Consider the following 27,751-nt stretch of genomic DNA (forward strand, 5'->3'; position numbering starts at 1 on the left):
TAACAGCTGAGCCACGCAGGTGCCCCTTTGTTTGTTTGTTTCTATATCTCTTCTGAGATTTTCCATCTCTCTACTGAGAAATTTGAAACATGGTTTGCTTTACTTTGTTGAAGATAGTTATATTAGCACCTTAAAAAATTCTAGTCTGTTGGTTCCAAAATATGATTCATCTTAAGTGTGAACTCAGTTCATCTTTTCTTTTCAAAAAAAAATTTTTTGGTTCTTTATATGCTAGATAATCTTGGATTATTTCTTGGCATTATGAATGTTAGATTGTGGAGCTTCTAGATTCTATTATTTTTCCCTGATGAGCATGGTTTGCTTTGTTAACTGTAAACTGTCTCTTGTGTGGTAGCTTCCCGTGTCTATTCTGATACCTTGTTTTTAGCTAGGTTGTTTTGAATCTGTTCTGAACATGCAGGGTTCAGGGGTCAAACTCTGACAGTTTGGGGATTCCCTCTTTGGCTCTTATTCTCTTGGGATTCTCTCATTCTTTCAGTGTTCATGGCTTCCTGGCTTTTTTTCTTAGTTTCTCAGGCCAGAAGGAGTTTTTCCATGCAAGGACCCTACTCTGCTCCTATACTCACTGCTTAGCCTGCACCTATCTCCAGACTGCAAATACAGGAACTTACATAAACTCCTTGTCTGTTTTCTTTCAAACTAGCATGAATGTGCTGCCAGAGTCCGTCTTTATCTATTCATTCTCCAGGACCTTCAGATGATTGCTTTTCATATTTTGTCCAAATCTTTATGATAAGTGTTCGGTAGGGCACTGGGAGTGGTGGTCATCCTGTAGAATCTTAGCAAGTCATACCCAGAAGTGAAACCTCTCACACTCATCAAATGCTGTTTTAAATAAAAAACGTTGGTGAATTTTATCAAATCCCTTTTCAGAATTTATGGACATGATTATGTTTTTTGTCATTAACTTCACCTACCTGATAAATTGTTATTAGATTTCCTGATGTTGAACCATTCTTGTATTCCTGGAGTACAACCCACTTATTGTTTCAATGGTCTGCTGATTCTTGTTGTTTATATTTTATTTAGGATTTTTGTTTTGATATGCATAACTGAGACTGGCCTATAGTTTTCTTATTTGTACAATCTTTGTAGGATTTTGAGATCAATAATATCCTTATTTCATTGAAGGAATTTGAATATTTTCCTTCTTTTTCTTTAACTGCTTTGTTAGAACAGTTTAGTATCAGAATTATCTAATCTTAAAGTTTGGTAGAATTCTCTATGGACAAGGCACCCGAGTGGCTCAGTCAGTTAAGTGTCTGTCTTCTGTTCAGGTCATGATCCCTGGGTCCTGGGATCCAGTCCCACATCAGGCTCCCTGCTTGGCAGGGAGCCTGCTTCTTCCTCTCCCTCTGCCTGCTACTTTCCCTGCTTGTGCTCTCTCTCTCTCTCTCTCTGTCAAATAAATAAAATCTTAAAAAAAGGAAGAGAGAGAATTCTCTATGGAACTGTCTAGGGCTAGTTTTTTAGGGATAGCTCCTTGATAAATTTGTTTTATAAAGAATGGTCTATTTGTATTTTACCTGGAGATCAGTCTGTTTAGATTTTCTATTTTGTCTGGGGTCTTTTTTGTGAATTATATTTTCTTTTTTTTTTTTTTTAAGATTTTATTTATTTATTTGACAGAGATAGAGACAGCCAGTGAGAGAGGGAACACAAGCAGGGGGAGTGGGAGAGGAAGAAGCAGGCTCACAGCAGAGGAGCCTGATGTGGGGCTCGATCCCATAACGCCGGGATCACGTCCTGAGCCGAAGGCAGACGCTTAACTGCTGTGCCACCCAGGCGCCCCTGTGAATTATATTTTCTTATACAGTTATTCAGTTCATTTGGATTTTCAAATCTATTTGTACATAACTTATCTAAATAGACTCTTCTATGATTTAAAAAAATATTCTCCATTTTTGTGGTTAAGTTCCTTTATTATGTTTTCACTTATGTATTTGTAGTTTGGCTATCTATTTTATATAACAAACTATTCTTAAAGCCAGTAATTTAGGGGCACCTGGGTGGCTCAGTCGTTAAGCGTCTGCCTTCGGCTCAGGGCGTGATCCCAGGGTCCTGGGATTGAGCTCTGCATTAGGCTCCCTGCTCCACTGGGAGCCTGCTTCTTCCTCTCCCACTCCCCCTGCTTGTGTTCCCTCTCTCGCTGGCTGTCTCTCTCTCTGTCAAATAAATTTTAAAAAACCTTTAAAAAGAAACCAGTAACTTAAAAAGCAACCATTATATTTGCCTATAATTCCATGGAACAGGAACTTGCACTGGTTTTACCTAGGCAGTTCCACACCCGGTGGTATCGTCTGGGTCACCCCAATACCAATTTCTTCACTGTACTTACAGCCTCTATCAACCATGTCCTTGCTCCCCCCTTAGATGTCCCCCTATTGTTGATTCAAAATCCAGTCCAATTTACATATTCTAGGTTTCTACTTACACCAACACCCTACTTCTAAGGTTATCTCTTTCTGTGTAACATCTCAAAACTCAGTGGCTTACAACAACCACCATACTGTGATTTGCTCACAGTTGTATGGATTAGGAATTCAAGCAGAGTGATGCTAGGTTTTTCTTCTCCAAATGGTTTTAGTAGGGGTTATTTAACGGGACAGTATTCAGCTGGGTGTTTGGCAGCATCTGGAATGTGGATTTAAGTCTCTCTTCCAACAGGGTCATCAGACTTCTTACACAGAGATCAAAAGGGAACATTCCAGTAAATGAAGGGGGAAGTTAGAGATCTCTTACAGCCTAACTTTGAAAATTAGAAAGCAGCATCTGCCACATTCTGCTTGTTAAAACAAGTCATAGGGCCAGCTCAGATTCAGAGTGAGGGGAAAGAGATAAAATAAAAATTAGAAAGGGAAGGGGAAATAAAAACATCTCAGAGAGAAGAGTGACAAAGAATTTGTGGCCACCTTTAGTTTACCACAATGTGCTTTCTCCCAAATTTATTATAATGATTTTATGGAGAACCAGCTTTTAGATTTATTTATTGGTTCTATTCTTTTTTTCCTGTTTTTCCAACTCATTTATTTTTGCCTTTATCTTAATTCCTTTTATCTATTTAACTTTGACTTATTTTATTGTTCTTTTTCTACCTTTTTAATCAAGGTATCCTATTGTTTTCAGATTTTCTTATTCATGTATTTAGAACTACTGAACTTTACTATGAACACTGCTTTAGCCATATTCCATAGGTCATAATATTTGTTTTCTAGAAAAGTTATAATTTTGCTACTTATTTCCTCTTGACCCAAGGAATTTCTAGTTAGAAATTTGTTTGCTGCTTTTGTTATTTACCTCCATTTTTTCCCCCTGCAAGTTATCAGGCTGATATCTGTAGTATTTCTTCTTTTTGTTTTTAGTGGTCTAATATTATTCATTACTTTTTACTATTTCTTGGGCATTTATATAGAAGGATTACCCTATTTTTAGGACAGAGAGTTTACTGTATCAAATCAGATCTATCTTAAATCTTACTTGGTTCTTCATTCTTTTTTTTTTTCTTCTTGTCTATTTTATTTGTCTTGGACTGTAAGAAACAAATTAAAGTCTTCTGCTACTATTGTTTCTGTCTTTCCCTTTATCTCTTGCAATTTGTATATCATGATCATTGCTGGTGTTATTTTCTGCAAAGATATTAATAACTATTACATCTTCATCACGTGTTAGATCTTTTAGCACTAGAAGTATTTTTCCTTGTCTAATTTAATCTTTTAGGCCTGAAATCAACCTTGTCTAATATCAAGATCATAAGTCCAGATATATCTTTACTCAGCTTTCATTTTCTACCTTTCCGAATTACTTTCCGCTGGATATGCCTCATAAATGCAACATGGAATTAAATTTTGTATTGTGAGTTACTATGAGCATCTTTTTTTTTAATTTGAAATCCTTTGATCTTTATTGATATAACATATGTTTGGTCTTAGTGCAGTCATGTTATTTTGTCGTTGTCATCTTTCAGAAGTCCTCCCTGCCCTGTTTCTTTAGATAGCATCTATTAGTTCCTAATTGTGAACAATGGAAAACAGCATGCATCCTCTTCTCTGCCTCTCCCTTAAGTTTTAGACAATAATATTCTTTTTTGTAGTGTTTTTAAAAAATTTTAATGTGCTTATACTTCTGTACTACTTGATATTTCATCATTAAATTATATGCTCTTGAGTACTAGCCAATGTGTGCTTCAATTCTCAGTCCTCACTCTGCCTTCCATCTTCTTTACCCTTTCCTCATTTTTGTAAATTGTATAACTTCTACTTTGTCAGGATATATAACATTTTCATTCTGTTTTGTCACCCCTTTTCCCTCATTTGTTTTAGTTTTTGTTCTGTAGTTAAATACAGTTGAACCTTGAACAATGGCAGGTTTAGGCCCACTGACCCCCCACAGAGTTGAAAATCCACATATAAATTTGACACCCTCACAACTTAACTACTAAGAGCCTACTGTTGACTGGAAGGCTTACTGATAACGTAAACAGTCAATTAACACAAATTTTGTATGTTATATGTAGTACATACTATATTATTGCAATGAAGTAAGCTAGAGAAAAGAACATAATTGAGAAAATCATAAGGACTAGAAAGTACATTTACAACACTGTGCTGTATTTATTGAAAAAAAAAAATCACACATAAGAGGACCCATGCAGTTAAAACCTGTGGTCAACTGTATAGTCAGTGGTTGCCACCTGTCCTTTTGTCAATGCGTCTGCAATTATTTGCTGCACTGGTTAGCTGAAATTTCTCTTCTAGGGTGCATAGGTTCAATATTTCCTCCATACCCTGGCACACTTGTACATTTATATTGCTGTCTTTCATCTTTCCTGTACTTCCTGGTTCCTTCTTAAGCCACCGCAGACAAGAAACCTAGTTCCCGCAAATCAGAATGAACCTAGGAAGCATATGATGCACGCTGTGATCTGCCACCACTGGCTTCCTTAATAATTCCCAGAGCTCTTATTTTGCATCTTCTGCTCAATCTCAACTGCTTTTGACATTTCTCACACATATTTTAGAATCTGCGGATTACACCTTTTCAGAAGATAGGGAGGAGGAAAAGAAGACACTTCTCCTTTTAAGGACATTTTCTGGATATTAGAAGCTGTACCCATCACTTTCCTTACACTCTATTAGTTGGAATCTACCTCAGTGTGAGTGGAACTTGGAAGCACAGTCATTTCATGCAGCCCTGTGCCTAACCACAGAGTCTATAACTGGAGGAAGAAAGGATAAAAGATAATGGGGAGAGGTGACATTTAGCAGTTTCTGCCATATTGTGCCATATTCCCAGTCTTATTAAACAGAAAGAGTATTACTGCCTAAAGTACACATATTTAAATGGTGAAGAATAACATGTATAACATTGGTAAGGATTAAACATAATGTGAAAAGATAGATGTGAAATTTCTCAAGCCAGAATATGAACCATTCCTTCTTTTCTAACACTTATCTGAATTGAGAAGAGCTGTAGTTCTCCAGAAAATTTTCTTTGAGGCTGTCTAAATTCTTTAGATAATTTTTCCATTTCCCTTTAGTGGAAATAAATGTAGCCAGACATTATTACCAAACTTTAGCTAAATATATAAAGATGCTGACTGGTGTAGCTTGATTATATTTTGTAGATTGTGAGGTTCTCTGTTACATGCAAATAATCCTTGGAGGATTAACACTTTGGCCATTAATAAGTATTACTTAGTAATAGGAACTAATTTATCAGAATTCAGTGAAGTGTTTCTGAGGGATGGAGAGTGATCTGGAACATGGGATCCTGCCTGGATATCTCTGCATTAGGATGTCCTAAGTACCTTTGAAGGCTCTGGTTTCTGGGAGTGGGTGCCATGTGGCAACAGAAGATTGAAAATTAAGGAAACGTGAAGCCAAAGATAACCTTGAAAGACTTTGCCATTTGGAAATACCCTAGATTGTCTGACATTCATACTGAGTAGATCCTTCCTTATACTTTCTATTTGTTTGCTATATTTGATTATGCTAAATAACATGAGAGGACCGACATCCTTGTTGTTGTGAATGGCAAGATTTCATTATTTTCATGGCTAAGTAATATTCCATTGTGTATATCTACCTCATCTTATTTAGTCATGTATCTATCATTGGACGTGTGGGTTGCTTACATATATTGGCTATTGTAAATAATACTGATATAAACACATGGGTGCATATATCTTTTTGAATTAGTGTTTTTATTTTCTTTGGATAAATACCCAGCAGCGGAATTACTGGATTATATGGTATTTCTATTTTTAATTTTTTGAAACCTCCATATTGTTTTCCATGGTGTTTTCCATAGGCCAATTTGCATCTCCACGAACAGTGCCCAAGGGTTCCCTTTTCCCCACATCTTTGCCAACATTTGTTATTTCTTGTCTTTTTGATACTAGCCATTCTGACTCATGTAAGGTGATATCTCACTGTGGTTTTGATTTACATTCCTGATGATTATTGATGCTGGGAATCTTTTTGTGTGTCTGTTGGCCACCTGTATATCTGGAAAAATGTCTATTCAGGTCCTTGCCCATTTTTTAATCATATTATTTGTTTGGCATTGAGTAGTATGAATTTTTTATATATTTTGGATATTTATGTCATTTGCAAATATCCTCTTCCCATTCAATATGTTGCCTTTTTGTTTGGTTGATGATTTTTTTCACTGTGCAAATGCTTTTTAGTTTGATGTACTTCCAATAACTTGTTTTTGCTTTGTTTCCCCTTGTCTGAGGAGACACATATAGAAAATTGTTGCTAAGGCCAGTGTCTAAGAGATTAGTGCCTATGTTTTCTTTCAGGATTTTTATGGTTTTAGGTCTTGAATTTAGGTCACTAATCCATTTTGAGTTTATTTTTATGTGTGTTGTAAGAAAGTGGTTCAGTTTAATTCTTTTGCATGTAGCTGCCAATTTTCCCAACACCATTATTGAAGAAACTGTCTTTATACCACTGTATATTTTAACTGTTTGGCTCTTGACAAATAACATTTGCAAAATGGCACCAAATAAAATTATCTGTTTGTATTTTTCTCCTCTAAACTTTTATTCAAATGAACTTCATTAAAACAGTTTATTTCCCATGTAACAAATTGTTTGGAAATATAAAAGTAAGATATATTTGAGTATGTATATATGTATTTTATAGGCATGGAGATAGTTGACCCAACTACCAAAAAAAAAAAAAAATAGGGGTCATATCCATTCAATTTGGAGATAAGAAAAGAATATGAAGAGTTCCGTGGACATAAGCACAGGCTAAATATAGCTACAGTGAGCCGTCCTGATACTTATTCATGTGTCAACACTTCTATAATGGCCTTATGTTGTTTTAAGAATTTACTTGGAGCGCTTGGGTAGCTCAGTCGTTAAGCGTCTGCCTTCAGCTCAGGGTGTGATCCCAGAGTTCTGGGATCGAGCCCCACGTCGAGCCCCACGTCCAGCACCACGTTGGGCTCTTCTGCTGGGAACCTGCTTCTTTCTCTCCCACTCCCCCTGCTTGTGTTCCCTTTCTCTCTGGCTGTCTCTCTCTCTGTCAAATAAATAAATAAAATCTTTAAAAAAAATTTACTGTAATTTGTAGTCTGGAATAAAAGCATGCTATTGTTTTTGAACTTCAACTGAGAACGTTAATACAATAGGAAGAATAGTAGCATGTTTTAGATTTCCAGTAACATTGTTCAGCTTTTTATTTACTTAAAAAATTTCTATGTCACTACCTAAATCTTTTTAAAGAAATTAAAGAAGACAGAGTAATTATTATACATCTTTGAAGATTTATGTGTATCTAGTATTTATAGTTAATCAAATACTCTTCCTATATATTTTTCCAGTTTTACAAATAAATTTCAGAAATCCACAGACCAGACTTTTGTTTAGAGTATCTAATTTGCATTATTCCTTTCTTCATGTATTTATTTTTTTCCTTTTCTGACTTTCTCTATTAACACCATTCATAAAATTAGGACAACAGCAAGCATTTATTATATGCCAAGTCTTTGGAATACATTATCTCATTGGATTACCCCAAGATCCCTTTTGGGTAGCTGTGGGGCTTTAAGTTTGAATAACTTATCTCAGGCCACTCTCCCTTTTTACTATCACATGGCTTCTTACCTTTGTGTACCCAGCACTTCTCTTGGAAACACATACTTTAATTTCTGTCCAAGAAAAAAGTGGTTGTTATCAGGAGGGTAACTGTAAAGTAGCAGAATTTTATCTTTTTTGACTCTTTTTCTGTCATGATTCTTTTCCTTATACTAGGCATTCACTGTTCTCTGTTTTAAAAATTCTTTCTGAAAACTTTCATTCACATGGACGTTTAAGTAACAGTGTAGCTTAATTTATGACTTTTCCCAGAGGTATTGTCATTTTCATCTTTTCTGCAGAAAGAGAATTGGAAGGTAAAGCTGATTCTTATGGCTCCAACTGTCTAGCTATTAGGAAGTCCTTTCCTCATACCTCATCAAAGCTGCCACTAAATTTGTTAGGCCTAATCCAGATGGATTTCATTAATATATCTTTTAGTTCTTTGTAAGATAAAAAGAATAACAATTGTTTTATTTCTTGACATTCTATTTTAAATTATTTCTTAGATTTTTTTTGTTCTAATGCAGCATACAAATGGCAGAAATTAACCAATAGAATATTGTGATTCTGAAAGACATTGCATTTTTTAAAAGATTTTATTTATTTATTTGAGAGAGAGCAAGCACAAGCAGGCGAGTGGCAGAGGGAGAGGGAGAAGCAGGCTCCCCACAGAGCAGGGAGCCCCATGTGGGCAGATGCTTAACTGACTGAGCCACCCAGAAACCCCAAAACATTGCATTTTTATTTAATTTTGTATTTTTAGTTGTTAAAGATAGTTGTTAAAGATAGAAAATTCAAGAGCATGATTTTTTTTTCTAGTAAGATTTTGATCCAGGATAATTTGTTTTAGCATAACTTTCATACATAGTGTGTTCCTAAAAACATGTTTGAAAGTCATTGCCTGAAAGTAAAATAAGAGACCTATAAAATGTTATAAAATTCCCAAATATGATAATGTAGTTTCTGCTTCCCCATACCTTGGCAATCCAGTTGGCAGGATTAGAATCTTCCCAGGCTCTGTAGCCTGGGTTAGCCTTCCTAATGGTATAACATTTTATTTTTTTTAAAGAAAATGTAAAGGCATGATCTTAACAAATATAAACGAACACATCAAAGATATCATTTAAGTTTTTAATTAACAAGGAAACCAGTAAGATGAACAACCAGTTCAAAGCAACACATAAATATGTAATCGGAATTATATTATTATTATATTGCTGAAAGGAATTTACAAATACATGCAAAACTGATCAGTGTCTAAAGGACAATAATCAATTATATTCCACCAGAAAAAATTCATTTGTATTTCAATGGGAAAGAATCATTTGTGTTAAAGTTTTCTAAAATTTACAAATTTAAAATAGCTGGAAGACAATGAGAGATGCAGACCCCTATAGAACTGGATAATCCGAAAGGGTGTATTGGACAAGACACCCAGTGATATTTTTTTGTCCACTTCAATGTATTTCATAATTTTTCATGACAGTCCTTCTCCTTTATGGTTATAATAATCTCAAAGAAATTATTCTTGGTAGTGCTGGTACAGCTTATATAGGTGAAACAAAGGTGTTTTAATTAAACATCTAGGTCACCTTGAATTTGCTTTTGCAAATTTGTGCCATTCAGTGTTGAACATCCACAAAGGTTACAAAATTCTGTCTGAAAATTTTCATTTGGAATCTTGGAATGTCCTTGTATAAGCCTCTATTATTTGCTATCCGGAGAATAGGAAACCAAGCCTAAGAAACTAACTCTACCAGATTTCACTGATGCTTCTATAAATTTGGATGAGTTCCTCTTTTCTTGAAGTCCTCCAAATTTGCTAAGGTTCTTGGCCTTACACTAAGTAACTTCCTCACTACCTACCTATAAAGCTTGAACATGTAAGTCAGGTACCAGGCCAGTATTACCAGGTGGTCTTTGTAGATTTTGGATCTATAAGTGAACCTTAGTTTTATAGAAATGACTTGTCAATGAGAATCATTCTCAAATATGACAGTCTAGGTAAGGCCTTGGTTGCTCAAATGACTAGTCCAGTTTTATCCTAATAATAAGGAGAATAGAGTCTTATTGGACACATGAAGGCAACAATAATGCCATTAAGAGTAAGATGACTCAGTTTCTGAATTTGAGAGTCAGAGGATGCTCAATAAGAATCATTAGATATTTCAAAATATTTTCATTTAACAAAAGTACTATTTGCTAAATTGTTGTGGGATGTTGATAGCTTAAGAAAGGGAAATTTTTTTAATATCAGAAAAATAGATTATTACAATATTATCGATATTCTGAACAGATAACTACTCAATTTTCCTTCATCAGTTTATTCATTCCGATGTTTGTCAGCATCTTGAGTTAGCGATCTGCTTTCAAAAAGCTGTTTGCTTTTGAATTATAAAGAATCCTAGAAATCCTGATTCAATCCTATCATCTCAGAATATTGTACCTAAGAATTTTTTGAAGTGTCAAAAATTTCGAGTGAATGGTAAAATGCTTGTCCTTGAGGTTTTGGGACTGTCCTTTTTGGTTTAGGACACAAACTGCCTTATAGCCTATAGCATTGCCTTCTGAAAAGCATCACATTAGAACAAAAACTATGTAAATGATAGATATTAGTGGTTGAGGGTAATTTATTTTTGTAACTAATAATGTCAGAATGGATAAAAGTAAAATTCTTCATTGGAAACTATAAGAATTCCAATTCAGAGTTTTGATCTGTATTTGCCCTGAGATTAAAAACATATTATTTACAGCAAAGGCATCGATAAGTCTCCAGGAAATTCTGGAGATTTTTGTTCAATGTGCTAGTATTATAATTATTTCAATCATCTCTGTTTCTATAAGGTAAAAGACAAAAAAAAAGTGTGATTTTCCAGGGTTCTCTGAGAATTCTCAAAGATGGTTTAAGATGTAAAAGATAAACTGAATTTTTTCTATATTTAGAAAACTAAATTTCTAATGTATTATGCTAAGTGAAATAAGTCAGTCAGAGAAAGACAACGTATGATTTTACTCACATGTAGAATTTAAGAAACGAAACAGATGAACATAGGGGAAGGGAAGGAAAAAGAAAATAATAGAAAATAACATAAATACAGACAGAGAGGCAAACCATGAGAGTCTCTTAATTCTAGGAAACAAACTGAGGATTGCTGGAGGGGAGGTGTGTAGGGGGGTGGAATAATTGGGTGAAGGGCATTAAGGAGGGCACTTGATGTAGTGAGCACTGAGTGTTGTATGCAACTGAGGAATCACTAAATTCTACCCCTGAAACTAATAATACACTATATCTTAACTAACTTGAGTTTAAATTAAAAAAAAGTAAAACCTTTTCTTTGTAGCATCTAGTATTTTTTAATACAGTGGCTCTAAAACTCCAAACAGATATCAAATGCAAACTACAATTTTCTGGACATTCATTTTAATTAAGACTATCACGTGGACTTATCTCTTACATTTTTAAAAATAATTTATACAGTTATTGAAATACATATGCTTTAACCTTTGGGCAGGACAACTGAAAATACAGCTGTGAGAATTATACTCCACAGTAAATACTTTTGTACTTGTACTGAATTCTCATGCCACTGAGAACCTTAACCTAGTCTAAGACATTTGAAATAACTTACAACTATCACTTTTTTGGGAACATTTTTTGGTACTTCAGTCAAGTGCTGAGGGAATTTTATTCTAAAATTAGAGCTAGAATTTTAATTTCCAACACTCCCATCCCCAGGTAACACAACTGTGAACATTCAGAAACCCTGATACCTCTTAGATCTTCAACTTTTCATAACTATGCCCGATAAATCACATTTGAAAAAGAATGACTAACATAGAAATTAACTGTCTATACTGATCTTTAGGTTTTATATTTACAGTATTGTCCCTGAGAAATTAAATGAAAAAAATTATACTAATTATTTCCAAGCTCTATTTGAGATGTCTGCTTATTAAGACTTATAGTTTATCCAAAGATGAACCATTGTCCTCTAAAATTATACTACTTCTTGTAGAGCTAATAGTAAAGTACATCAACCCAAATCTTAGGAAAAAGCACAACCTTAGCAGTAATTAATATGTAAAAAGTATCAACATTAGTGGTTTGAATATAAAAATTTATTTTTATGTCAAAGTATGCAACAAATAAAACCTCAGAAAGGAGAGGATTCCAAGAGGGTGGAGGAGTAGGAGACCTTAATTTCGTCTGGTCCCAGAAATTGAGCTAGATAGCTATCAAATCATTCTGAACACCTGAGAACTCAACTGGAGATCTAAGATAAGATAGCTACAACACTATGAATAGAAAAGCAACCACTTTCTGCAAGAATGACAAGATGGAAAAACTCACTTCAAAAAAGAGAACAAGAGGCAGTACTGACTGCCAGGGACCTAATCAGTATGGACATAAGTAAAATGTCAGAATAGAGTTCAGAATAACGATTATAAAGACACTAGTGGGGCTTGAAAAAAGCATAGAAGACACTAGAGAATCCCTTTCTGGAGAAATAAAAGAACTGAGGTCTAACCAAGTTGAAATAAAAAAGGTTATTAATGAGATGCAATAATAAATGGAGGCTCTAACTGTTAGGATAAATGAAGCAGAAGAGAGAATTAATGTTATAGAAGACCAAACGATGGAGAATAAAGGAGCTGAGAAAAAGAGAAAAAAACTACTGGATCACAAGAGGAGAATTTGAGAGATAAGTGATATGATAAAGTGAAACAATATTAGAATAATTGGGATCCCAGAAGAAGAGGAAAGGGAGAGAGGGGCAGAAGGTATATTAGAGCAAATTATAGTGGTGAACATCCTACTCTGGGGAAGGGAACAGGCATCAAAGTCCAGGAGGCACAGATAACCCCCTTCAAAATCTATAAAAACAGGTCATACCCAGACATCTAAGAGTAAAACTTACAAATCTCAGAAACAAAGAGAAAATCCTGAAAGCAGCTCAGGAAAAGAGGTCCATAACCTATAACAGTTGAAATATTAGATTGCCTGCATACCTATCCATAGAGACCTGGCAGGCCAGAAAGGACTGGAATGATATATTCAGGGTGCTGAATGAGAAAAATACGCAGCCAAGAATACTTTATTCAGTTAGGATGTCATTCAAAAAAGGAGTGATAAAAAGCTTCCAGGTCAAACAGAAACTAAAAGAATTTACGATCACCAAACCAGCCCTACAAGAAATATTAAAAGGGATCCTCCAAGCAAAGAGAGAGTTCAAAGTAACATATACCAGAAAGGAACAGACAATATACAGAAACAAGTAACTTTACAGGTAATACAATGACACTAAATTAATATCTTTCAATAGTTACTCTGAATGTAAATGGGCTAAATGCCCCAATCAAAAGACATAGGGTATCAGATTGGATAAAAAATAAGACCCATCAATATGCTGTCTGCAAGAGACTCATTTTAGACCCAAAGACACCTCCAGATTTAAAGTGAGAGGGTGGAAAGCCATTTGTCATGCTAATGGACATCAAAAGAAAGCTGGGGTGGCAATCCTTATATCAGACAAATTAGATTTTAGACTAAAGACTATAATAAGAGATGAGGAAGGACACTATGTCATACTTAAAGGGTCTATCCAACCAGAAGATCTAACAATTGTAAATATTTATGCCCCTAACATGAGAGCAGCCAATTATATAATCCAATTAATAACTAAATCAAAGAAACATATTGACAATAACACAATAATAGTAGGGGACTTTAACACCCCCCTCACCACAATGGACAGATCATCTAAGCAAAAGATCAACAAGGAAATAGGGCTTTGAGTGACACACTGGACAGAGGACTTCACAGATATATTCAGAACATTCAATTAAAGAAGACTTTTAAAAAAATTCATGGAAACAAATGAAAATGAAAAGACAACTGTTCAAAATCTTTGGGATGCAGCAAAGGCGGTCCTAAGAGGAAAGTATAAAGCAATACAAGCCTTTCTCACAAAACAAGGAAGTCCTCAAATACACAACCTAACCTTATACCTAAAGGAGCTGGAGAAAGAACAGCAAATAAAGCATAAACCCAGTAGGAGAAGAGAAATAGTAAAGATTCGAGCAGAAAACAATGAAATAGGAACCAAAAGAACAGTAGAACAAATCAACAAAACTAAGAGCTGGTTCTTTGAAAGAAATAAGATCGATAAACCCTTGGCCAGAATTATCTAAAAGAAAAGTGAAAGGACCCAAATTAATAAGATCATGAATGAAACAGGACAGATCACAACCAACACAGAAGAAATACAAACAATTATAAGAACATATTATGAGCAACTATATGCCAACAAATTAGACAATCTGGAGATAATGGACGCATTCCTAGAGATGTATAAACTACCAAAACTGAACCAGGAAGAAATAGACAATCTGAACAGACCAATAACCAGCAAGGAAATTGAAGCAGTAATCAAAAATCTCTCAGCAAACAAGAGCCTAGGGCTGGATGGCTTCCCAGGGGATTCTACCAAACATTTAAAGAAGAAATAATACCTATCCTTTGGAAGCTGTTTCAAGAAATAGAAATGGAAGGAAAGCTTCTAAAATCTTTCTATGAGGCCAGCACTACATTGATCCCCAAACTAGACAAAGACCCCACCAAAAAGGAGAATTACAGACCAATATCCCTGATGAGCATGGATGCCAAAAATCTCACCAAAACACTAGCCAATGGGATCCAACAGTACCTGAAAAGGATTATTCACCAGGACCAAGTGGAATTTATTCCTGGGCTGCAAGGTTGGTTCAACATCTACAAATCAATCAACATGATACATCATGTTAGTAAAAGAAAGAACAAGAACCATATGATTCTCTTGATGCAGAAAAAGCATTTGCAAAATGCAGCATCCTTTCTTGATTAAAACTCTTCAAAATATAGGGATAGAGGGAACATACCTCAATATCATAAAAGCCATCTATGAAAAGCCCACAGTGAATATCATTCTCAATGGGGAAAGACTGAGAGCTTTTCCCTTAAGGTCAGGAACACGGCAGGGATGTTCACCGTCATCCCTGCTATTCAACATAGTACTAAAAGTCCTAGCCTCAACAATCAGACAGCAAAAAGAAAAAAAGGCATCCAAATCGGCAAAGAAGAAGTCAAACTCTTACTCGTTGCAGATGACTTGATATTCTGTATGGGAAATGCAAAAGACTCCACCCCAAAATTGCTAGAACTTCTAACAGGAATTCAGCAAAGTGGCAGGATATTAAATGAATGCATGGAAATCAGTTGCATTTCTGTATACAAACAATGAGACAGAAGAAAAAGAAATTAAGGAGTTGATCCCATTTACAATTGCACCCCAAACCATAAGATACCTAGGAATAAATCTAACCAAAGAGGCAAAGGATGTGTACTCAGAAAACTATAGAATACTCATGAAAGAAATGGAGGAAGACACAAAGAAATGGAAAAATATTCCATGCTCATGGATTGGAAGAACGAATATTGTGAAAATGTCTATGCTATCAAGAGCAATCTACACATTCAGTACAACCCCTATCAAAATACCATCAACTTTTTTCACAGAACTGGAACAAATAATCTGAAAATTTTTATGGAACCAGAAAAGACCCCAACTAGCAAAGGAATTTTGAAAAAGAAAACTGAAGTGGGAGCATCGTAATTCCGGACTTCAAGCTGTATTACAAAGCTGTAGTCACAAAAGCAGACACATAGATCAATGGAACAGAATAGAGAACTCAGAAATGGACCCTCAACTCTATGGTCAACTAATCTTTGACAAAGCAGGAAAGAATATCCAATAGGAGAAAACCAGTCTTTCAACAAATGGTGTTGGGAAAATTTGACAGCCACATGCAGAAGAATGAACCTGTACCGTTTCCTTACACCATAAACAAAAATAGATTCAAAATGGATGAAAGACCTAAATATGAGACAAGAATCCATCAAAATCCTTGAGGAGAACACAGGCACAACCTTTCCGACCTCAGCCACAGCAACTTCTTGCTAGAGATGTCTCCAAAGACATGGGAAACAAAGGCAAAAATCAACTATTGGGACTTCATCAAGATAAAAAGCTTTTGCACAGCAAAGGAAATAGTTGACAAAACTGAAAGACAACGAACAGAACAGGAGATGTTATTTGCAAATGACTTATCAGATAAAGGGCTAGTATCTAAAATCTATAAAGAACTTAATCAAACTCAATGCCCAAGGAACAAATAATCCAATCAAGAAATGGGCAGAAGACATGATCAGACATTTCTGCAAAGAAGAAATCCAAATGACCAATAGATACATGAAAAAGTGCTCAACATCACTCGGCATCAGAGAAACACAAATAAAAATTACAACGAGATACCACCTCACACCAGTCAGAATGGCTAAAATTAAAGTTCAGGAAATGACAGATGTTGGTGAGGATGTGGAGAAAGTGGAACCTTCCTACACTGTTGCTGGAAATGTTCCAGCCACTCTGGAAGACAGTATGGAAGTTCCTCAGAAAGTTGAAAATAGAGCTACCTTACAACTCAGCAATTGCACTACTGGGTATTTACCCCAAAGATATAAATGTAGTGATCCAAAGGGGCACCTGCACCCTGATGTTCATAGCACTGTCCACAATGGCCAAACTATGGAAAGAGCCCAGATGTCCACTGACAGATTGAATGGATAAAGAAGAGTTGGTATATATACAGAGTAGAATATTATGCAGCCATCAAAAAAGGAAATCTTGCCATTACAAGGAAATCTTGTCATTTGCAATGACATGAATGGAACTAGAGGGTATTACGCTGAGTGAAATAAGTCAGAGAAAGACAATTATCTCATTGATACCTGGAATTTGAGAAACAATACAGAGCATAATAGGGGAAGAGAGGAAAAAATAAAACAAGATGAAACCAGAGAGGGAGACAAACCATAAGAAACTCTTAATCATAGGACACAAACTGAGGGTTGCTGGAGAGGTGGGGTGGGTGGAGGGATTGGGTAACTGGGCAAGGACCTTAAGGAGGGCATGCAATGTAATGAGCACTGGGTATTATATACAACTGATGAATCACAGTCCTGTACCTCTGAAAAAAATAATACATTATATGTTAATTGAATTTAAATAAAAAATGTTTTTAAAAAATATCTACAGAAAGCATTTTTTTCCATCAGAATCTATTACTTTGCAAAATAATATTTTGAAAACACATTCCTTCAGTCATTATAGAGTTCCTAAAATACAAAAGAAATTAAATCTTTAAGGAATTCTAGTAGACCAGACACTTGTCATGACTTTTATGTTGGTGGTTATGCTTTGATATATCCCGTGCCATCCACCTCCACTCATGCCTCCTTGCCCATAGTAACCTCCACTGCCTCCACCACCATGGCCATAACCACCCAAGCCATCTTGAGTACCAAATCCTCCACTGTAATTGTTACCTATTCCCATTCTTCCAAGGGATCCATAACCTCCCTGATTATCCATTCTTTTTCTGCCATAACCTCCCATTCCAGAACCTTCCATTCCAGAGCTGCTTCCAGGAGAATTCAAGAAAAGTTCAATGTATCAATGTTGCATGTTATTCTTATCTTTAGACACGGTGGCTACAGCATCGTCATGTGTCACAAATTCTATGTCTTCTGTTGCTCTGCCATCAGCTGCCATATCGGTATGAACTTGGATTGGATTTAGTGCTGAGAAGAAATTTGCAATGTCATTTTCTGCTTCATGAAAAGATGATCCGCTCATATATATAAAATGACCACTATCACTAGCTCTGCCATAGCCATGTCCTCCCATACCTCTTCCGTCTCTCATTCTGTCATCAAAGCCATCATTTCTATAGCCATAATTATTATAGCCACCATAGTCATCAAAATCTCCATAACTGTGATCATATCCATCCCCTCCTGGTGGCATTCTGTTGTACATACTTCCCTGCCTAGCTCTATAGTAGCCCCCTTTTCCTCCTATTGGTCTGTCTTATGGTCCTGGTGGCTACCCCATCAATCTTCTTGGTGGATCATAAAATCTTTTGATTTCATTCCTGCTACTTCTAAAGATCTCATATACCTGTGCCCTGTTCTTTTCTTGTGTTTCCCCAGTGCATTTTCTGCTATTTTGAAGCAAATTGCAGGAAGGCCTCCTTGTGCTTCTCTCCTGGTAATCCATCCTCAGTGTTATTCCATTTGGCATGATTTTTAACCCTTGAAAGGACTGAACTATTTCCTCTTTGCTGCAACCAAATGGCAGTCCAAGTTGTACTGTCCCATCACTAGCTGATTTGGACTATTATGTATCATAACCCAATCCATCTCAGTCATGTTTGATTTAAATGCCTGTCAGGCAACAGTAGCACTGACTCCAGTGCTTGCAGGGTCTGGTAGTGAAGAGGAATAAGTGGCTCTTTTCAGGAATGGGAGGCCACATTTCTCTCAACCGTTTCCATTGGTGGCCCACATCTATCCTTTATGTAATTTCTTAAAATAGTAAAAATAAGTATGTTCATTAATATGATCCAAAGCTACAATGTTAAGCAAAAGTAGCCTAAAGATTAAGGGCCTAATGGATATTAATTAGTTCAATTTAATATTAGTCTAAGGCTTTAAGTTACCTTGGATATGATCTACTATAAAATGTAAATTCTATAAAACATAATTATGATTGAAATAAGATATCTGTAAGATCAATTATTCAATTGAACACAGTTTTATGTTTTTCCTTGATTTTAATAATATGCAGGAGTACTATTAACTTTATTTAATCAGTAAACCTGTGTAAGTTTAGGGAAAACAAACCCTAGTAAAATAAAATGTATGCTTGTGTTATATTTAACATGGACAAAGAAAAGATACAGCTGTTTTTATTAAGCCAAAATCCCAAGTTAGTTTTATTTACCACAAATTTACTAATATGAACTTGGATTCTTCAAATATTTTTTAGTGTCACTGCAAGTAATTTTATATAAGCTTAGTACATTAAAATCATCAGAGGTTCATTTCCTATTCTGAGAATTTTAGGAATATTGAATTTATAGAGGACAGATTTATCTCTTTAAATTAATATCAACAGAACTTTAAGAGACCGAAGACAGGAAGACATTTCATACTGAATGAGAGGTAAAGACCTTTCTATTTGATAGAAATGGAAGAAATTATATCTTCAGATCTATGACTTTGGCAAAGGTCAAGAGTAAACAGAAATATAAAAATTTACTCATAAATATCACAGAAGTATTCTCCTTCCCAGTGCATATGAAATTTTTAATTGATTTGAACATAAAAATAAGATTTTAATAAAAGTCCAACAAACCAGATGCCCTGTCATCTTTCACCTAATAGCAAATAGATCTCTGTCATCCATTTACAGAGATCATCATGTTATCAAACTCTAAAACCAAATTACTTATCAGTGTTCTTACTAATGGGAAATAAGTAGTAAGTGAAGCACCACCACCACCACAAAAGTATAAAATTAGTAAATAGGGGAAAAGCTAGAGAAACAGGGAACCCATAAATTTTAAGTTCTATTCTTGCCTGGAATTCACCCCTGGGAGCCAGGAAAAGACATGCCTGGGCTTTAGTTGAGTAGGAGGTCACTTCTCTGGCAACTTCGTTTATCTAGCTCTGTTAGATGACTCCATCTCAGTAGAGGACCTTCAAAACTGGTAAAAAATAAAATTTTATGGAAGGAAATATGATTCCCATACAAATATAAAATCAATACATATCAAAGATATACTTAATTCATTAATTAATGAGGGAACAGTAAGATATTACTACTGACTCAAAGGAGAATTCAAACAACACACGCATACAGATGATCAGACATGTTGAAGTGAATTTACAAATAGATACAGGTTAATATCCATAGGGCAATGTGTTGTATTATTTGGACAAATTTCATTTGCATTAGAATAAGTTCTAAACAATATACAAAGTTGTAAACTACCTCAAATACAGTGAAAAGCACAGGCCCCTATCGAATCAGATAACCCAAGAAGGTACATTAGATTGAGTACCTAATAGTCTTTTTTCTTGTCTATTTCAGTTTTTCTGTAGAAAACAATCCAGGCAGCAGCCCTTTCCAGCTCTTGTCCTCTTGGCTAGTTTAGACCCAAGGTTAGCCAGCCCCTGATCTTTCAACCGCCTATCTAGAGCCTTCTAGGTTCTTGGAGCAAGGTTAGGGGAAAAGGGTTTGTCTGCACCTATCTTTGCTTCGCTAGCTGGATGAGGCCTTTCCTTGCTGCTTCACTTTCCTCCATCCATCTTGTAATGACTTTGGAGCCAAAATGCACAATGTGGTGGTGGAGTTCTGTGATAGAAGGTTTAACTTGGCAAAGGGATACTTGTTGGAATAGTTACCCAGAGTGACTTAGGAAGCTCTGATTCCCTGAGCCTGATCACCAGGATTTTCCCAGAGGGGCATTCCAAGTATCTGCCTACACAGCCACAAGCTCAGACCCGGGAAGGTCTCCACTACCTTGGCTGAGGCCAAGTTCTATCCCCTATCCACAGAATAGCATTCCCACTGTTGGATAGGTGGAATCATCATTTGTCAGGTGATAAAAGACTGAATTCTAGGGGCGCCTGGGTGGCACAGTGGTTTAGTGTCTGCCTTCGGCTCAGGGCGTGATCCCGGCGTTGTGGAATCGAGCCCCACATCAGGCTCCTCCGCTATGAGCCTGCTTCTTCCTCTCCCACTCCCCCTGCTTGTGTTCCCTCTCTCGCTGGCTGTCTCTATCTCTGTCGAATAGATAAATAAATAAATAAAATCTTTAAAAAATAAAAAGATTGAATTCTATTTGAGAGGCTGTTTAAGGAGTACAAACGGGTAATGTGTGAAAGGATAATTATTCAAAAGTAAAATGATGGAGGTTTGACGGTTACTCACAATTGGAAAATGTAAGAAAACAAACATTTATTGTGCTGCTTCATTTGGCATGTTGCCTCATTTAATTATACATATTATTTGTGTCTGTCAGCAGTTTTGCTGGGCCTCACTATATGTTTTACTAAACTCAGTCACCAAAAGGAATTGTCTGGAGTTTATGTGTCATTTTATTAACCACAGAAAATTTTAAAGTTCTTTTAAGGTCATTTGGTTATAAGATAGAATGAGTCTTGGCACTCTTTATAGATAAGACTTCTGTCTTTTCATCTCTAAATTTACTGGAGGGTTGTAGTTCAAAGAAAAATGTTCAAATGCTACTGTGATATTAATCACAACAAAGTCCTCTTTACTTTGACTTTTGGCACAATACCATATACTTTGTTAAATATCAGAATTTAGACTGATCTTTAGAACACTGTTACAAAGAGGAAATAACATCCTTGAAGCTTAGAACATTTGCAAATGCATAAAACAACTGCTCTATTTAGCTATGCATTTTGTTAGCACTTTTCATAGTAATAACCTTACTTTTGATAAAGACTGTTCATTAGTATTCTTCCCAGAAACAATTGATACATGTTTCTTGACTTTACCATGCTTAGAACAAAACTTATAAGAGGATAAATCTTGAAACTTCACATTTGTTTCAGAGCAGACTCTATGCTTATCAAACATGGCGGGATATGGTTATGAAACAGTAGAAACATTCCTGCTCTCTTAGGTCTACTTGTCTTCTGAGTTTGTCTTACTGATTTGTGTCATTTGTTGAAGAGTAGAACCTACTCTTCAGAATTAACTTGGGTTAGCTGTTGCTGTTCTCAGAAGCAGAGTGCCAATGAAAGATAATATATATCCTTCTTTAAATCTCCTTCATTTTCTTATTTGTTACATTAATGAAGTTATATCAGATTATGCATTTGCTTCTGAATTTTCATTACCCTTTTAGTGTCTTTATCATCCACTATTTCCATTGGAAGGCAGCTGAAAAATATCCCAATGTCTCACCAGTAAGATTTTATTTTTAACATATAAAAAGTGACAAAGTGCAAAGTGACAACTGTGACTTTTGCCCATCTCTAATACTTAACTTTTTTTGTCAGGAAGTGAATTGATGCTGGCTTCTCTTTGTCTTATTCCAAGTTGGGGCATGAGATTTTCCCTGCGTTAGAAGGTTGTTGAGCCATGAAGCCTGGGAAGGTAAGATGCCAGCATGAATACTGTCCATTTAGAACTGTGGTTTAGTTGAGTGTCCGGTGATTTAAGAGCTTAAGTCTTTCCATCTTTTCCTGGTTTATAATCTCCCTATTTGTTCACATGCTTCCTTCATTCATTGTGCTTTAACTTGTTTCAGTTGATATAGTGTTTCAATTTTCAATGATTTACTTAAGCTAAAAAATTATAGCTTTTCACAATAAAACTATAATAATACTCTACAAAATAAAAAATGTGAATTATTCTTTGTGCAATGTTTTATCCATTTATATTCAGAAATAATCTGTAGTCCATTTCAGCATATGAATTATCTGGTTAAAGTCAATCTTGAAAGAATTTAGTAGATTTTGCTTTTAACTAAACTTAGATTATACTTCCAAATTTGAAGTATAGTAATTATTGGTTTTTTATGATGCTAATAGTCATATAAATATGACATAAAACACAAAATTTTTGCAGGATTGAATATTAGCTAAGAATTTGTAGGTAGTATTAAGAATCTAGTAAATGCTTAGTGAAGTCACATTTATGGGTTGTAAACATTACCTTTATAAAGTCACTAATTTCAGTTTCACTTGTATAGTGTGTTTCACCATTCAGAGTACTTTTAGACGTTGTTTGATTCTGATAATAACCCTATGAAATAGCTAGACCAGGCATTGTTATTTTGATTTTACAGAGTCTTAGAGAGTTTAAGTGACTTGCCCAAGGTCACACAGCCAACAAGCACAAGTGTGGGGTCAAGAAATCAGTTTTTTCTAGTTCACAATTGAATACTCTTCCTTCTTTCCTTCCTTCCTTCCTCTCTCTCTCTCTTTCTTTCTTTCTTTCTTTCTTTCTTTCTTTCTTTCTTTCTTTCTTTCTTTCTAGATTTTATTTATTTGTTTGACAGAGAGACAGAGAGAGCACAAGCAGGGGGGGAAGCAGGCAGAGGGAGAGAAAGAAGCAGGCTTCCTGCTGAGCAAGGAGCCTGACACGGGGCTCAATCCCAGGACCTCGGGATCCCGACCTGAGCTGAAGACAGTTGCTTAACTGACTGAGCCACCTATGTGTCCCTAAATACTCTTTCTTGAAGCTGAATGCACTATATTTGTTTACATGATTAGAAACTTGGTTCTTTTATCATGGTAAAGGTCTCAAATGTGTAACAACTTACCTTAAATGCTGTGGAATCTAATTTATTTATTTCGTGTCCAATGTACTAAACATAGCCTCTGTGGTTAGGGATGGATTATTGGTGGTACTCAGCCAGTAAAACAATACATATGGCTTGGATTCTGACTTTGGGACTTTCTCACCTAGGTGAGCATTTGTATCTATTCCAGCATTTGTCTTTCAATTCCAGGAGAATGTACGTGATCCCTAGTGCTTGGTGTTCACCTCATCAGGTGTCACAACTCTTTGCTACTTGGTGGTCTGTGCAGAAGTGAGGTCCAGAAATAATTTAGCAAAACAGTTGCATAAAGATTGAGGGCTATTTAGTTATGTGTAAAATGCTGGTGCAACACCTTACCTTTCAATTTGCTTCGACTAGTAATACCAGTTGCCTGTCTGGTCTTCTTAATTCTGTCTATTTATCCATGAAATCATTGATTAACTGTGTTTGCCTGAAATTTGTTATTTATGTTGTAACTGAGGTTGTAACATTTTCATAAATGAACTCAAGCTTTAAAAGTGAAATCCAGAGGCGCCTGGCTGGCTCAGGTGGAAGAGCATGCGACTCTTGATTTTTGGGCTCTGAGTTTGAGCCTCATGTTGGGTGTAGAGATTACTTTAAAATATTTTTTTAAATCTTTAAAAAAGTGGAATCATTGGTGGGCTGTTTACTTTTTTGCATGATAAATACCTAAAAATTTTAAATTAATTTTTAATTCAACCATTCCTACTTCTTCAACATAATATTTAAATTTCTTTTTGCTTTTCTCTAAATTCTGATTTAACTAGTTAAAAAATAAGAAGATTTGTTTTTCCTTGACATTGCTTTATTTAAAGATAGCATCATATTTTTATTTTACCACAAGAGTATGTATTTCCTTTGCCCTGCTGTAAGATAACAGAATGACATTCTAGTGTTGGTTTCTTTTATACTCCTTTTTTTGTTTGCTTACAAGCTGATCTGGCTACTAAGTTTGTATTTATACCATTCCCTTGACTCCTTCCAACTCAAAGTATTTATTGTCCAGTAAAACATTTATAGTTAGTTCCATCTGCTAGTTTGCATCTTCTTCCTTGAAGTTCAATTTTACCTAAACTTGAACAGCTTTAAGAAATTTAAGTAAATCCCTGGTTTCTGATGCAAGGTTCGATGATTCATTAGTTGCGTATAACACCCAGTGCACCATGCAATGTGTGCCCTCCTTACTACCCATCACCAGTCTATCCCACCAGGGATGTACTGTATAGTAACTAACATAATGTAATAAAAAAACATTAAAAAAAAAGAAACTTAAGTAATGAGTTGATAGTTTTTTTAAAAGAAATCCTTATGAAGAAGAATTATGCTGTTTCATTTCTGGATTTATTTCTTTAGGGTTCTAGTTATCTTTTCTAGAGTAGAGACAACCCCATGTTAACATTATTTTAAAACTTGAGTTATTTTAAAACTATGACAGCAAATTTCTTTCAATGGCTAAATCTTTTCCTTAAAAACATTCAGAAGCCAGCAATAATTATTATTTATCAAATTCTAATTTTAAAAAATAAAGAAGCTAGGGGAGTTTTTCTCTCTTTATTTTGGTCATTTTAGAGATACTTTAGCAAACTAAATATAGAACCTGTTTTATATTTTTGTTGTTTTACTGTGTAGAATGCCCCTTTCCTTTGGTTATTTTGTGATGACATATGTATCAGTTTTTATGGCAGTTTCTTTTTTTTTAAATTTCAATGTTTTTTTATTATATTATGTTAGTCACCATACAGTACATCCCTGGTTTGTGATGTAAAGTTTGATGATTCACTAGTTGCATATAACACCCAGTGAACCAGGCAATACGTGCCCTCCTTACTAGCCATCACCAGTCTACCCCGTTCCCCCACTCGCTCCCCCCTGAAGCCCTCAGATTGTTTCTCAGAGTCCATAGTCTCTCATGCTTCATTCCCCCTTCTGATTACCCCCCTTTCTTTATCCCTTTCTTCTCCTCCCGATCTTCCTAGTTCTTATGTTCCATAGATGAGAGAAATCATATGATAAATGTCTTTCTCTGCTTGACTTATTTCACTTAGCATTATCTCCTCCAGTGCCGTCCATGTTGCAGCAAATGTTGAGAACTCCTTCTTTCTGATAGCCAAGTAATATTCCATTGTATATATGGACAACAACTTCTTAATCCAGTCATCTGTTGAAGGGCATCTCGGTTCCTTCCACGATTTGGCCATTGTGGACAATGCTGTAATGAACATTGGGGTGCATATGGCCCTTCTCCTCACTACGTCTGTATCTTTGGGGTAAATATCCAGTAGTGCAATGGCTGGGTCATAGGGTAGCTCAATTTTTAACTTTTTAAGGGACCTCCACACTGTTTTCCAGAGTGGCTCTACCAACTTGCATTCCCACCAACAATGTAGGAGGGATCCCCTTTCTCCACATCCTCTCCAGCAATTGTTGTTTCTTGCCTTGTCAATTTTTGCCATTCTAACTGGCGTAATGTGGTATCTTAGTGTGGTTTTGATTTGAATTTCCCTGATGGCTAATGATTTTGAACATTTTTTTCATATGTCTGTTAGCCATTTGTATGTCATCATTGGAAAAGTGTCTGTTCATATCTTCTGCCCATTTCATGATTTATTTGTTTCTCGCATATTGAGTTTGAGAAGTTCTTTGTAGATCTTGGATACCAGTCTTTTATCTGTAGTATCATTTGCAAATATCTTCTCAAACTCTGTGGGCTGCCTCTTAGTTTTTCTGACTGTTTCCTTGGCTGTGGAGAAGATTTTTATCTTGATGAAGTCCCACAAGTTCATTGTGTCTTTTGTTTCTCTTCCCTTTGGAGATGTGTCATGAAAGGGGTTGCTGTGGCCGATGTCGTAGAGGGTGCTGCCTAAGTTCTCCTCTAGGATTTTGATGGATTCCTGTCTCACATCGAGGTCTTTCATCCATTTGGAGTTTATTTTTGTGTATGGTGTGAGAGAGTGGTCAAGTTTCATTCTTTTGCATGTAGCTGTCCAATTTTCCCAGCACCATTTATTGAAGAGACTGTCTTTTTTCCACCGGATGTTTTTTCCTGCTTTATCAAAGATTAGTTGCCCAAAGAGCCAAGGGTCCATTTCTGGGTTCTCTATTCTGTTCCATTGGTCTATGTGTCTGTTTTTGTGCCAGTACCATGCTGTCTTTGTGATCACAGCTTTGTAGTACAGCTCGAAATCCAGCAATGTGATGCCCCCAGCTTTGTTTTTCCTTTTTAACAGTTCCTTGGAGATTCGGGGCCTTTTCTGGTTCCATACAAATTTAAGGACTATTTGTTCCAGTTCTTTGAAAACTGTCTTCGGTATTTTGATCGGGATAGCATTGAAAGTGTAGATTGCTCTGGGTAGCATGGACATTTTAACTATGTTAATTCTTCCGATCCATGAGCATGGAATATTTTTCCATCTTTTTGTGTCTTCCTCAATGTCTTTCAAGAGTGATTTATAGTTTCTAGAATATAGATCCTTTACTGCTCGGGATAAGCTAATTCCAAGGTAACGTATGGTTTTTGGTGCTATTGTAAATGGGATGGATTCCCTAATTTCTCTTTATTCAGTCTCATTGTTCGTGTATAGAAATGCAACTGATTTCTGAGCATTGATTTTGTATCCCGCCACATTACTGAATTGCTCTAAAACTTCTAGTAGTTTGGGGGTGGAGTCTTTTGGGTTTTCTATAAAGAGTATCATGTCATCTGCGAAGAGAGACAGTTTGACTTCTTCTTTGCCGATTTGGATACATTTTATCCCCTTTTGTTGTCTGATTGCTGTTGCAAGGACTTCTAGTACTATGTTGATAATAGTGGCAAGAATGGGCATCCTTGTCATGTTCCTGATCTTAAGGGAAAGGCTTCCAACTTTTCCCCATTGAGAATGATATTTCCTGTAGGCTTTTCATAGATGGCTTTTATGAGATTGAGAAATGTACCCTCTATCCCTACACTCTGAAGGATTTTAATCAGGAAAGGATGCTGTATTTTGTCAAATGCTTTTTCTGCATCAATTGAGAGGATCATATGGTTCCTGAGTCTTTTCTTGTTGATATGATGTATCACGCTGTTCAATTTGCAAATGTTGAACCACGCTTGCATCCCAGGGATGAATCCCACTTGGTCATGATGGATAATCCTTTTAATGTACTGTTGGATTCTATCAGCCAGGATCTTGTTGAGGATTTTGGCGTCCATATTCATTAGGGAAATCGGGCTGTAATTCTCCTTTTTGATGAGGTCTTTGCCTGGTTTGGGGATCAAGGTAATATTGGCCTCATAGAATGAGTTTTGTAGCTTTCCTTCTGTTTCTATTTTTTGAAATAGCTTTAGGAGAATAGGTATTATTTCTTCTTTGAATGTTTGGTAGAATTCCC

At 35.8% G+C, this 27,751-nt stretch overlaps 1 long non-coding RNA gene and 1 pseudogene across 11 annotated transcripts in view; one reads left to right on the forward strand and one right to left on the reverse strand.

Moving 5' to 3' along the window:
• The window catches only part of LOC113248074 (uncharacterized), a 105,796-nt gene that overhangs the window by 34,403 nt on the left and 43,642 nt on the right, over window positions 1-27,751 (forward strand). For all 11 annotated transcript variants that reach the window (XR_008956113.1, XR_008956109.1, XR_008956110.1 and 8 more), the window contains one exon: window positions 22,092-22,188. This is a non-coding gene — a long non-coding RNA (uncharacterized LOC113248074). The remainder of the gene's footprint in view (window positions 1-22,091; window positions 22,189-27,751) is intronic.
• On the reverse strand, window positions 17,314-18,094 carry LOC113248072 (heterogeneous nuclear ribonucleoprotein H3-like; annotated as a pseudogene).

Source organism: Ursus arctos, unplaced genomic scaffold, assembly GCF_023065955.2.
Source record: "Ursus arctos isolate Adak ecotype North America unplaced genomic scaffold, UrsArc2.0 scaffold_28, whole genome shotgun sequence".
NCBI classification, from domain to species: Eukaryota; Metazoa; Chordata; class Mammalia; order Carnivora; family Ursidae; genus Ursus; species Ursus arctos.